At 34.2% G+C, this 12632-nt stretch overlaps 1 protein-coding gene and 2 long non-coding RNA genes across 5 annotated transcripts in view; 2 read left to right on the plus strand and 1 right to left on the minus strand.

Moving 5' to 3' along the window:
- LOC141376324 (uncharacterized) overlaps positions 1-12632 on the plus strand; it is a 356966-nt gene that overhangs the window by 79154 nt on the left and 265180 nt on the right. The window lies entirely within an intron of this gene.
- LOC108191548 (uncharacterized) overlaps positions 1-12632 on the minus strand; it is a 187239-nt gene that overhangs the window by 30437 nt on the left and 144170 nt on the right. The gene's annotated exons all lie outside the window — the stretch shown is intronic.
- Positions 7007-9673, plus strand: LOC137496569 (uncharacterized). 3 transcript variants are annotated; one of them, XR_011017006.2, is made up of 6 exons: positions 7007-7051; positions 7613-7685; positions 8643-8776; positions 8901-9058; positions 9171-9266; positions 9438-9673. It is a non-coding gene; the product is annotated as an uncharacterized lncRNA (long non-coding RNA). The 3 variants fall into 3 exon arrangements; XR_012386174.1 differs by lacking the exon at positions 7613-7685 and having other exon boundaries at positions 8901-9082; XR_012386173.1 differs by lacking the exon at positions 7613-7685.

Raw genomic sequence — 12632 nt, forward strand, 5'->3', positions numbered from 1 at the left:
GTGATCTTAACTAGGTGCAGCAGTAAAGTACAAGCGTGTTGCCTCATGTGTGCATCTCTCCATTGAAAATAAAATAACGAACTTGCCTGCAGGTCGCACACCAGACGCAGCACTCAGCGATGTGCAGCGCCATGCATTTTAGAATTGTAAACATAGGTTTCTATCAGGGTACACACAACGGCGCTTCAAGTCGGCGGCTGTGTGCGGCGCGCGCCCAGCCACGATTCGGGACACTTTAGGTTTCTGCCATTTTAAATAACATGCGAATGTGTGTGTCTGAGTGTGCCGTGTGGCAGCTCTGGTGCCTTAGTCAAAGTTAATTCATTTTGCATGGTTATTACAAGCTCAGCACTTTAAACTAACACACAGTTGGCTATAAAACTATACAAAGACACAAATGATTCTCTGCTTGGTCTGTGTCCAAGTCGTACATGTACGGCTGAATGCTGATCCTCTCACCCATGTAGCTTCTCTCTGTCTGCCTGTCTGTTGCAAACTGGGCTTCGCCCCTTTGTTACATTGGGCGGAAAGGCAAAACTAATTTTAATATGAAGGAACACACACCTAAAACAGCGAGCTGTGTACACGCCCCAAAATAACACTTTTGAACACATTATAATAAAAGATCTGAACTGTGTTTTTAACTGAACCTAAACTGGCACACTCAGAAGAACCATAATATTAATATTAAATCATAAAAAAGGGGTAAACTATGTGCCCTTTAACGAACCGCGATCTGTAAATGTAGCTACTGTGCTACTTGCTTAAAATATTAGCTTCGCTGCTAAAAAGCTATTTGATTTAGAAAGTAGCAACGCTACCACCATGCTACTGAGAAATTTAGTTAAGCTTGTGATGCTGGTAAAAGCATATTAATTATTTATTCATTCATTTATTTTCTTTTTGGCTTAGTCCCTTTATTAATCTGAGGCCGCCACAGCGGAATGAATCGCCAACTTATCCAGCACTTGTTTTACACAGCGGATGCCCTTCTAGCTGCAACCCATCTCTGGGAAACATCCATACACACTCATTCACTACGGACAATTCAGCCTACCTAGTCTTTCTGTACCGCATGTCTTTGGACTGTGGGGTAAACCGGAGCACCCGGAGAAAACCCACGCAAACACAGGGAGCACATGCAAACTCACACAGAAACGCCAACTGACCCAGCCGAGGCTTGAACCAGCGACCTTTTTGCTGTGAGGCAACAGCACTACCTACTGTGCCACTGCGTTGCTACATATTAATTATATATTTTTATAAAAACGTACACTTCTTAAAAACAGCCTGGGAGTCTGCATGTTCTCCCTGCGTTTGCGTGGGTTTCCTCTGGGTGCTCCGTTTTCCCCCACAGTCCCAAGACATGCAGTACAGGTGAATTGCGTAGGCTAAATTGTCGTAGTGTATGAGTGTGAATGAGTGTGAATGTATGTTTCCCAGTCATAGATTGCAGCTGGAAGGGCATCCGCTATATAAATGGTGCTGGATAAGTTGGCAGTTCATTCCGCTGTGGCTACCCTGGATTAATAAAAGGACTAAGCCAAAAAGAAAATGAATGAATAAAAAACAGCCTGCAGAAACAATTTGATTGACATTTTCCCTTAGTACATCAGATGGGAAAAGCCCCCTTATTAGCATAAACAGCCCTGAGTGTGAAGCAGCTGTCCACTGTTAGAATTTTCACATTGTACCTGCCGAAGATAATGCCAGAGACTAAGCTGCATTATAAATGTCAGGTTTTCAGGTGCACAAATGAACTCTGTAGTCTTCATACGATTACTACTACAAAAACCATTTTCCTCTTAGCCACTTCTTTTGACATTTTCCGTTTTTTTCACAGAGACAACATTTGTGCTCTTTTAAATCTGTCACTTTTCTGAGGCATAGGCACTTGTAGCTCTGCCTTTTTTTGAAACAAGTGCAGGGGAACAATCTCATTTGAGTTTAAAGCAACAGTCACCAAAACAACACAATTTGGAATTTGTCCTAAAAGGGGCAGTTTCAAAGTGTTTGTGCTGTATTTTGAGCTGAAGCTACACATGCACACCCTATAGGGAACTCAGAGACTTTTTATACAGCATTTAATAGGAGAATGATAGGTTCTCTTTAATTGTTGTTTAAAAAATGCTATGGTTTAATTATCATTGATTGGTAAACATGCTAATGTTTTCAGTTAAATGCATGACTAAATTACTTTTTAGACAGGTCTTGCCTGCTTTATAGTTGCATATTACTATGCTGAATAATTTTAGGTGAAATAAAACCCCAAAACTTTTTATTTAGGTCTGTTAACGGTAATAACATATTGAATTATCAGAAAACAATGCACACTCAGGACATTTACTATAAAATGCTAGGAATGAACTAAGAATGAACAATCAGTGTTGCCAACTATTTTCAATGAAAAGGTGCCAAGCTCTGCTCAAAAAGTCGATAAATGTTGCTAGATTACATCATATGTCAATTTGCATATTACTGACGTCATCACATCCAACCATTTCCGTTTGTTTAACAGCCTTTTGTTAATGAAGGTATATTTATATTTGCACTTTGCTTTATGTGTGCATGTCAATTTAACTAAATTTATTGCTGTTTTAATACAGCATATCTGTATAGATGTGTAGTACATTTGCAGTAATCTCTCAGACATAATAAACTCATTCAAGTTCTGAAACTAACACTAAAATATATGTGATTCTGAAAAAGAAAAGAATAAAAAATTGTTACATTTAAAACAAAGGAGAAGCGGTTTGACTGTGCAAGGGAAATACCTTACACTCGGGGTGCACACCCGGCTGCATCTGGGAGAGACTGCTGTTCGAAGACTGGGCCGCCTGTCAGTGCTCTTAGACATGGGAGGGGCTGATGACATCACCCGCAGCTTGTTATGAAGACCAGAACTGCTTGAGTACAGGCACATTCAAGTCTATAAAAATCTTCAGACAAAATAGTTGGTAAATTTGTCGCTAGTTGCTTTTTAGAAATTTGTCGATAAGCGAGTCTGAAAAGTTGTTTAATATATCGACAAAGTCGCTAAGTTGGCAACACTGTGAACAATACTTGTACATAGTACAATACTATATACTTTAACATAGCTTGTTAACATTATTTAATGTATTGCAAGTTAACAGTAAACACTGAACTGTCTTAGCTAACTGACTGTATTTAAAATGTTAAAAACTGGATGACCAACAATTTCCTTCTCTGAAATTTATACAAAACAGAAGTATTACTTATTGGGCCTAAATCCTGTACACAGCATATCTCACAACTAAACCTGCAAATAGAGGGATAGAAAGTTAACATTGGCTTTTCTGTAAAAAAAAAAAACTGGGTTCTATATTAGACAGCAATTTAACTTTTGAAAATTATATCTAAAACCCAATTGTATCCTTCTTACACTAGTTATTGTAATTATTGTCTGTCTATCTATATGTCCGTCCGTCCGTCCGTCCCTCTATCCATCCATCCATCCATCCATCCATCCACCCATCCATCCATCTATCTATCTATCTATCTATCTATCTATCTATCTATCTATCTATCTATCTATCTATCTATCTATCTATCTATCTATCTATCTATCTATCTATCTATCTATCTATCTATCTATCTATCTATCTATCTATCTATCTATCTATCTATTCCCTGTCTGTCTGTCTGTCTGTCTTATTATGCAAACTGTAATACTCAAAATGTGTAGCCCTCACAGTCCACTCAGTATCAGTAGTAATTTCACATTCTGAGTCTATTATTGTATACAGGTGTATCTTACACCATATTGTTCTGATCAACTACTTCTCTATGAAAAAATGTGATCAACTAAAAATGTGGCGTTTGCACCATTGTATCACTTAAATGTTTTTTATTTATGTATTTATTTATTTATTTGTGTTTATTTACTTGTTCATTTATTTAAAAAATAAAAACAAAAAAGGAGGAAACCTTTTCAATTTCAAAATACATGTAAACTTCACCATTACATATGATGCAACATAGATGTAAGAACATATAATTGGAGGATAGAACTCTATTGGGATAAATAGAGTTATACCCCATGACAGCTCAAAATAACAAATTTATGAAACATTCATATACAAAACTAAATTTAGTATTAAAAAATAAGGGGGAGATTTATGGTGACACCTACAAAATAATATTAGTAAAATATGGAAGGAAAGAAGGAAGGAAGGTATTTGAGGTTATAAATGCTTGAATGATTCATTGCATTATTAAACATGGAGTCATCTTTATGGGCTTGTTCACATCAATAACCATAACTATAGCAATATTAAACAAAATATAATGTTTTTTGGAAATATAAATTACCATTATTGGTCTGCATTGAGCTTAAATCAGAAAAACATGAAAAAACCTAAAAGTGAATCCATTGTATTTTGAGAAAGACGATCATTCGAGCAGATTCAGAGATCAGGTCACAGTGGCAGATCTTAGTTTGCTACAATGTCAAAAGTGCATAGAATGTAAAGGAGACCATTAGAGCTGATCAAATGCTGTGAGAACAGGATGAAAACAGACTAAAGGTCCAGGGTTGCAAGGACATTTTCGCTTAAAACAGTTCTTTAGAACTGTGATCTTGTGATTAAAGACAGATTTTTTTTTTTTTGCCAATTGTCATCGCCAGACAAAGGGCATTTAGCTTTAAAATATAACTATAGGTTATAATAAGTTGCTTGCACAGATGACTTATTTGTTTGATCATTCTTTTAGAGACTCATTAAAAATGCCTACACTGCCCATTTCATTCCAATTAAAACATCCTCGGGTTAAATTCTGTTTTATGAATTAATGTGTGCTTTTTTAGTCTGACTGAACCACAAATATAATTACTTATAAATTATTTGGTTGAATACAAAAAGTATAATGCTGCCACGGGGTATCAACTTTACATAGAGTGCTGTAGAAATGAGGTAATTTTATATGCTGACCCAGATCTAAAAACCCCCACTTACAAAAAGGTTGTTCAATTCATCTTACGAAAAGTGAACAATTCTGACTTTTAGCTAATTTGTTTGAATGGTGTCTGTTTATTAGTATTTACAAGCCATATATAAACCATTTAGATTTTTCCAATCCACATATCTATGCACCAGGCAGTATTTTGATATTTTGGTAACTCAGTTATACAAATTGTCTGTTTCAGAGCACTGACAACGAGGTAGTAAATGGTGGCCTTATTTTGCACTGTATATCCATATTCTTTATATTGTACTCATATCTTATATGAACTGAACCACTACAACAATGACCTTACTAACTATTAGGAGCAGAGTTGGGTGTATCGCGTTCAACAGTAACGCATTACTGTATTCTATTTACAATTTAAATTTGTGTAATTGGATTACAGTTACTAAAGTCAATGTAATTGCATTACTTACGTTACAAATATAGTTTTTTTAAAATCTTTTATCTTCTTTTAAATCACGTTTGCTGCTGCAATGTCAGTTAAAAAGCATGCACTTTTAAATAGCTGGAGAACACGTGATGAAATGGCTGCTGTCGAGACTGGTGGATCTTCAAGTAGAAATACAGACTTTACAATGGAAATACACCCTTACTTTGATTTTATTGCTGTAAGCTGCTGTGCAGTGTTTTTTAGTGAACATTAAATTACTGAAGGAGCTGCAGTTTGTTTTGTATTTTTATATGTAGGTGCTATACATGATTTAAAAGTAACTTCAACGTAAAGTAATTAGTAATCTGATTACTTTTTACATGAAGTAATTAGTAATGTAATCAGACTACAATTTTCCAGTATTTGTAATCGATTACTTTTTAAAAGTAACTACCCCAACGCTGATAAGGAGTGTAGACTTGATTTTGAGTTTCTAATTGAAAGAAAGATGAAAAAGCATTGAATTCGGGATAATGCAAATAACAGCAAGCCACTGTGTGGAGTTTGCATGTTCTCCCCATGTTAGCGTGGGTTTCCTATGTGTGCTCTGGTTTCCCCGACAGTCCAAAGACATGCACTATAACTAAATTGGCTGTGGTGTGTGAATGTGAGAGTGTATAGGTGTTTCCCAGTACTGGGTTGCAGCAGGAAGGGCATCTGCTGCATAAAACATATGCTGGAATAGTTGGCGGTAGGGCTGAACCATATGTCGCTTGAGCATTGATATCGCAATGTGTGTCTCCGCAATAGTACTATTGCAGGATTAGATTTATTATTTGTTAAAGAGCAAAATATACTATTATTTTTAAATTATTTATACAATGATGACCATGTTATTTTACATTTGATTTTTCTATTTTTATACTTAGGGTGACGTGAAGGCGCAGTGAGTAGTGCTGTTGCTTCACAGCAAGCAGTTCGCTGGTTTGAGCCTCAGCTGGGTCAGTCACACGTTCATGTGGGTTTCCTCCATGTGCTCTGGTTTCCTCCACAAGTCAGAAGACATGCGGTACAGATGAATTTGGTAAACTAAAATTGTCCGTAGTGTGAATTGAAGAATTTTTGGGCCTAAATACTGTTATACTCCCCAGAAACCCAGAAAGCACAGTTTATTTATTTACTTTTTTTTCTGTTGTATTTATATATGCTTGCAATTTACTATAATTCATGCAGATGCACTGCATAAGAAACATACTTGGGGTTCTATAGGTTAACAATCTAGGCGCAAAGTCTAAAGCACATGGTGTAAAAGCATTATGGGCATATCCGAATCCACTTTGTAAGGTTTATTTATAAACAAATTTTGAGAGGTTTACACTGTAAACCCTAATGCTGTAACTAATTAATTGAATTGAGTTCTATTAACTTAAATCATTAAAATTCGTTTATCTTAATTAACCTTGATGAGTATTTAGAACTTTTTCTTATTTTTGAGTTTGAAAAAATTTAATCTTTCAAGTAAGGTGAACAATTCTGCTGGGTTTAATTTATACAAAATGTCTCTTTAAAGTTTCATTAACTCAAAATCTGTCAGCCCAGTGATTTTGCGTCTGACGTCATCCAGGTTCACGTACGTGCTCATGCTCCATTCGTTTTTTTCAAGATGGCGGATCGGCCTCGCTTCACACTACAGTAAGTAAAATATTTACAAATCCAAGAAATATTAAATGTATGTTTTAATTAATATAATCACAGTAACAGTTCAATGTAATGTAGAGTTAATCAGGGTGCGTTTACATGTCGTACATTACAGAAAACATGTTTAGCCTTACTTGTTGCTAACTAACGTTAACATTGCTGTTTAAAAAGTTAGAATCAGTGCAACGTTAGCGTTAGTTGTTACGTGTTAACTCTGAATTTTAACAGAGTGTGATAAAGACAAAAATATTTAAAATCGGCAGATTACATTTTTCAAAAAAATTTAAATCTTGGCGCGAGTATGCCTTTTCTCAGCCTGTGCTGAAGTTGTCATGGAGACGCGCGCTCTCACAACCGCATGTCATGGCGCTGCGCTGAACTCCATCCAGTGTGTGAATGTGGTATTATCTTTGCAATCTGTAGGCACTTCGGAAACGAAAGGCGCAAGAAACATAACGTTAATCATAACTCAAATGATCTCCGCCTAAACACTTAACGGTATTTTCTGATGACGCGCAAAAACGTAGTCTCAAAACTTAACTCTGTCACACGCAGCTTGTTGCTTGCTGATCCATGTATGAGGATAGCCTGACGGAGAACATTTAAGCTGCGCTCCTCACCTAAGCAGGTACAGAGCAGAGCTTCAATTTACACTACCACATTGAGATAAAGTTGGTTTTATATTCATACATTCATTTAGTAACAACTTGTGACTTGCTCCATAAATTGTTTACCATGGTACTTTGTCTATTCGTTCTGAAATCACATGCAAGTATGACATGAAAACAACATTACACTAAATGCACTATTTTTTTTGACTGAACAATGTTGTACTTTGAAAGTCATTGGCTGCTAATATGATTTCACCATTAAGAATATGCAAAAATTACCTTTCTGAAATTATATTATTAAGGAGAAAGTCTGAATGTGTAAATATAAAACTAACTTTACCTCAATCACCAGCACTGATCAACACTTAATATTTCCTCGCGCTTAAGACGACATCTCTGCATATCAATGATTACCTGATTAATGCGATCAGTTAAATGAGTTTAAATGTCATTTAGGTCAAATGTATTTTAAAGGTATGATAAAAGTTTTTTTTTTTTCAATCTATTTTTTAAAATGTTTACTCTGGAGAGAATATAAACAGCCTAAAAAACAAAGTATGCATATCTATAACACATTAATACAAAATTATGTTATTAAATAAAATAATAACAAAACAAAATATTCAAGACGTGGTAAACAAGACATAGTTTTCTGATGTGCAAATTTTGTAGCTTAAAATATATTTATATCTTAAAAATATAAATATTTTAGTCTATATATTTTTACATCATTAGACAATAAGGTAAGTTTTGTTATTTCTAGCTTTTAAAATCAGGCCTTAAATTTCTTTGTCGTCCTATTCAGTTTTAGAAATTTCAATACTGTTTAAATTAAATCTGTGTTCATCAAATCAAAGCAACTAACATGATAATCAGCTCTATTGCTAACCGTTTTGGAGGTTAACGTTAGACATCATGCAATTGTACTACTTCCACTCTCAGCTAAATTACACTGTGACTTTGTGTACTTACAGAATTGAAGGTCGGGTGTTGCTGACTACAGATAGGAACTACAAGGAAAGTGAAACTTCAGCTAGACCTTGAGTTCAGTTTACAACATGAAGATCCTGCTTTCAACATCTGATCAACACCTGATTTTTTATCTGAGGTAAAAAATAGATAAGTAAATGAAACATAATAATAATATTAATAAATTTTTTTCTAGAATTGTATATTTTGTGGTGTGGGTTTGTTTTATGAAATTCTCTCTTGTTTCTTTTTGCTGTTTGCAGAGTACCAACATGTTACAAATGAGAATTTTCCCCACAAATTCTTTGCACAACTGGACCACCACCTATTTCATTTGATGACAATTTCAAGGCAAACAGCATCCAAAACTGGCAAGACAGCAGATACCCTGGCTAATCTTTTAAAGGCTTATGATGAGCAGGTATGTTTGGGGTCACGTGTTAAAGTATACATTAAAATATAATTTGAATTTTATTTTATTTTTTAATTGATTTAAAATCATTTATTCATCATTTATTATTCTTGATTTCCAGGAACTGCATGATGTCAGTTCATGACGGACTACTCTTATCAGAGGTCTTTTGGTCTTGCTGCGTGAGCGTGACTTAAGATTCTTTAGGAACACCCTGGTAAGACTTCATTCATTCTTTTCACAATTAGGCATGTTTAATAAAAAGATGAAAGTTTTGAAAACTTTTACTTAACATATTTGTAATCACGGATAGTTGATGAATCATATAATATTGGCTCAGTCATTTTGATACTGTCCTTACATTAATATCCTTGAATTATATTTTTAGATTGATAATCCTGCTGACTGAAGATGCTTTATTGGCCCTGCATTCACTGAGGGTCTCTGTTGTCCTGAAGAATGAATTGGACACCACCCACAGCACACTTCCAGACCTTTCTTGTCTTGTATGGATTAATGTATGTTCTTCACATAATATATAGTAAAGGACTTTGAACTTGTGCAAAAAGTTTTGCTTGGCATGGATGATGGAAAATAAAAAGTCTCGTAGCATGGAAACCTTAAAGAATGAGTTGATTGTTTTTTTTTTTTACTTAATAAAGACTGTCTCTGGAGTAGTAACTTCAAAACATTTATTTACCTTTAATTCGTAAGGGTGCATTTTATTATATATAGGGATAGTTTGTCCAAATGTAAAATTCTGTCATTTACTAACTCTTCACTTGTCCCAAACCTGCTTGAATTTCTTGCTTCTGTTGAACACAAAAGTTAAGTAAAGCTGACAACCTGTAACCACTGACTTTCTAATAGGAAAACAAATACTGTGGAAATCGGTGGTTACAGGTCTCAGCTTTTTTTTTTTTTTGGTCAAAAATAACCTTTTAAGTGTTCAACAGAAGAAAGAAACTTAAACAGGTTTGGAATAAGTAAATGACAGAATCATAGTTCAACCAAGACTGAATATATATATATATATATATATATATATATATATATATATATATATATATATATATATATATATATATATATATATATATATATATATATATATATATATATATGCTCTCCGTCAAACAGAAATTGGGGGAAAAAATAAATGGGGGCGAATAATTCTGACTTCAACAATATATACAGTTGAAGTCAGAATTATTAGCCCCTATGAATTATTCGCCCCCCCTTTTTATTTTTTTCCCTGTTTTCTGATTAACGGAGGGAAGATTTCTTCAACACATTTCTAAACATAATAGTTTTTTTTAACTCATTTTTAATAACTGATTTATTTTATCTTTGCCATGATGACAGTAAATAATATTTTACTGGATATTTTTCAAGACACTTCTATACAGCTTAAAGTGACATTTAAAGGCTTAACTATGTTAATTAGGTTAACTAGGCAGGTTAGGGTAATTAGGCAAGTTATTGTATAACGATAGTTTGTTCTGTAGATTATCGAGAAAAAAAATTGCCTGAAGGGGCTAATAATTTTGTCCTTAAAATGGGGTTTAAAATATTTAAAACTGCTTTTATTTTAGCCAAAATAAAACAATTAAGACTTTCTTCAGAAGAAAAAATATTATCAGACATACTGTGAAAATTCCCTTGCTTTGTTTAGCATAATTTGGGAAATATTTAAAAAAGAAAATTAAATTCAAAGTGGGGCTAATAATTCTGACTTCAACTGTATATATATATATATATATATATATATATATATATATATATATATATATATATATATATATATATATATATATATATATACAGTTTCTGTGTAGTTTACACTAAACGAGTCACTTCACAGATGTGCACTTATTATTTTTTTAACGAATGCCTTATTTTATTTGTGAAACTGACGATGGAGAAGTTAATTTTAAAAAATGCTATCAAAATGTATGAGCTGGGTGATTTAAGTATTTAAAGTTGAAAGAAATTAAAGCAATTAAGTTAATTGGTATTAAAATGTATGAGCTGGGTGACTAAGTATTTAAAGTTTGGAAAAATTAAAACAATTAAGTTAATTGGTATTAAAATGTATGAGCTGGGTGACTAAGTATTTAAAGTTTGGAAAAATTAAAACAATTAAGTTAATTGGTATTAAAATGTATGAGCTGGGTGACTTAAGTATTTAAAGTTTGGAAAAATTAAAACAATTAAGTTAATTGGTATTAAAATGTATGAGCTGGGTGACTAAGTATTTGAAGTTTGGAAAAATTAAAACAATTAAGTTAATTGGTATTAAAATGTATGAGCTGGGTGATTAAGTATTTAAAGTTTGGAAAAAATAAAACAATTAAGTTAATTGCAATTAAAATGTATAAGCTGAGTAACTTGGGTATTTTAAGTTAGGTGAAGTGTCTTGCATGAGTACAACAAACTCAAAACTTAATGTTTCTGTTTACTTAAAATAGATAATTTCATAACTTAAAAAATTTGACGTAACTGATTACCTCAAATTTTTTGAGTTTTGTCAACTTATTCGGGATTACAGTGTACGTGCTTATGATTGCTTGCAGCCGGCCCCGTATTATTCAATTTATGATTCACCAATCAGACGATTCCTAAGCCACTATAAGTACCCCAAGTTCCATATGACAGCCATCTTAGTTTTAAAGAATCCCCCCCTTCCACCCTTACTTCTCCTCCTTTCGTAGATGGGTGGCACAGTGGCCTAGTGGTTAGCACTGTTGCCTCACAGCAAGAATGTCATTTGACATTTCTGTGCAGAGTTTACACGATCTTCCTGTGCTCACGTGGGTTTCCTCCAGGTTCTCCGGTTTCCTCCCATTGTCAAAAACATGCAACCTAAGTTAATTGACTAATCCAAATCGGCATCATAAACATGCTCCTAGTAAATAGTTATTCTCTTAATGGGTTATAGGTGTGTTTTGAGCATAAAGCACATTAAACCAATCAGTCTCATCTCCTATTCCCTTTAAAAGAGAGCTGTGTCACTCCATGGTACTTTTGATATTTACATAGTGGACTTTGTAAGTGGAAAAACTGAATGCTTTACTAGAGAGAAAACAGTTTAACAGACATCAACAGCGTGAGAATAAAGAATGAACCTCCTCCATTCAGTCTCTTTACTTTCTCTTTACTTTACTCCTTTACTTTCGTGGATATGGAAACTCACTCCACTGAAGACATCCATTAGCCTACTTATTTAATTTAGTTTAAGTGCAAAGATTTGTTACAATACTATTTCTGAAATCTGTTATAATGCACAGGCCTACAGCACCTCCAGGACTAATCTGAAGATGGGCATTAAAAGGCCAAGCACTTTTACAAGCTGAAGATAGTGGAGCACTTTTCCAACTCTGATGCTCAGCGCATGTGGCAGGGCATCCAGGCCATCAGCAACTACAAACCCATCCAGTCTACACCCACAGCAACAAATGTCTTCTGAATGAGCTAAATGACTTTTATGCTTGCTTTGAAAGAGACAATAAAGAACCCTACACCAGGATCACATCCTCAACTGACCACATACCTATCACACTCTCCTCCTCAGAAGTACACA

This window comes from Danio rerio, chromosome 10 (assembly GCF_049306965.1).
Source record: "Danio rerio strain Tuebingen ecotype United States chromosome 10, GRCz12tu, whole genome shotgun sequence".
Taxonomy (NCBI): domain Eukaryota; kingdom Metazoa; phylum Chordata; class Actinopteri; order Cypriniformes; family Danionidae; genus Danio; species Danio rerio.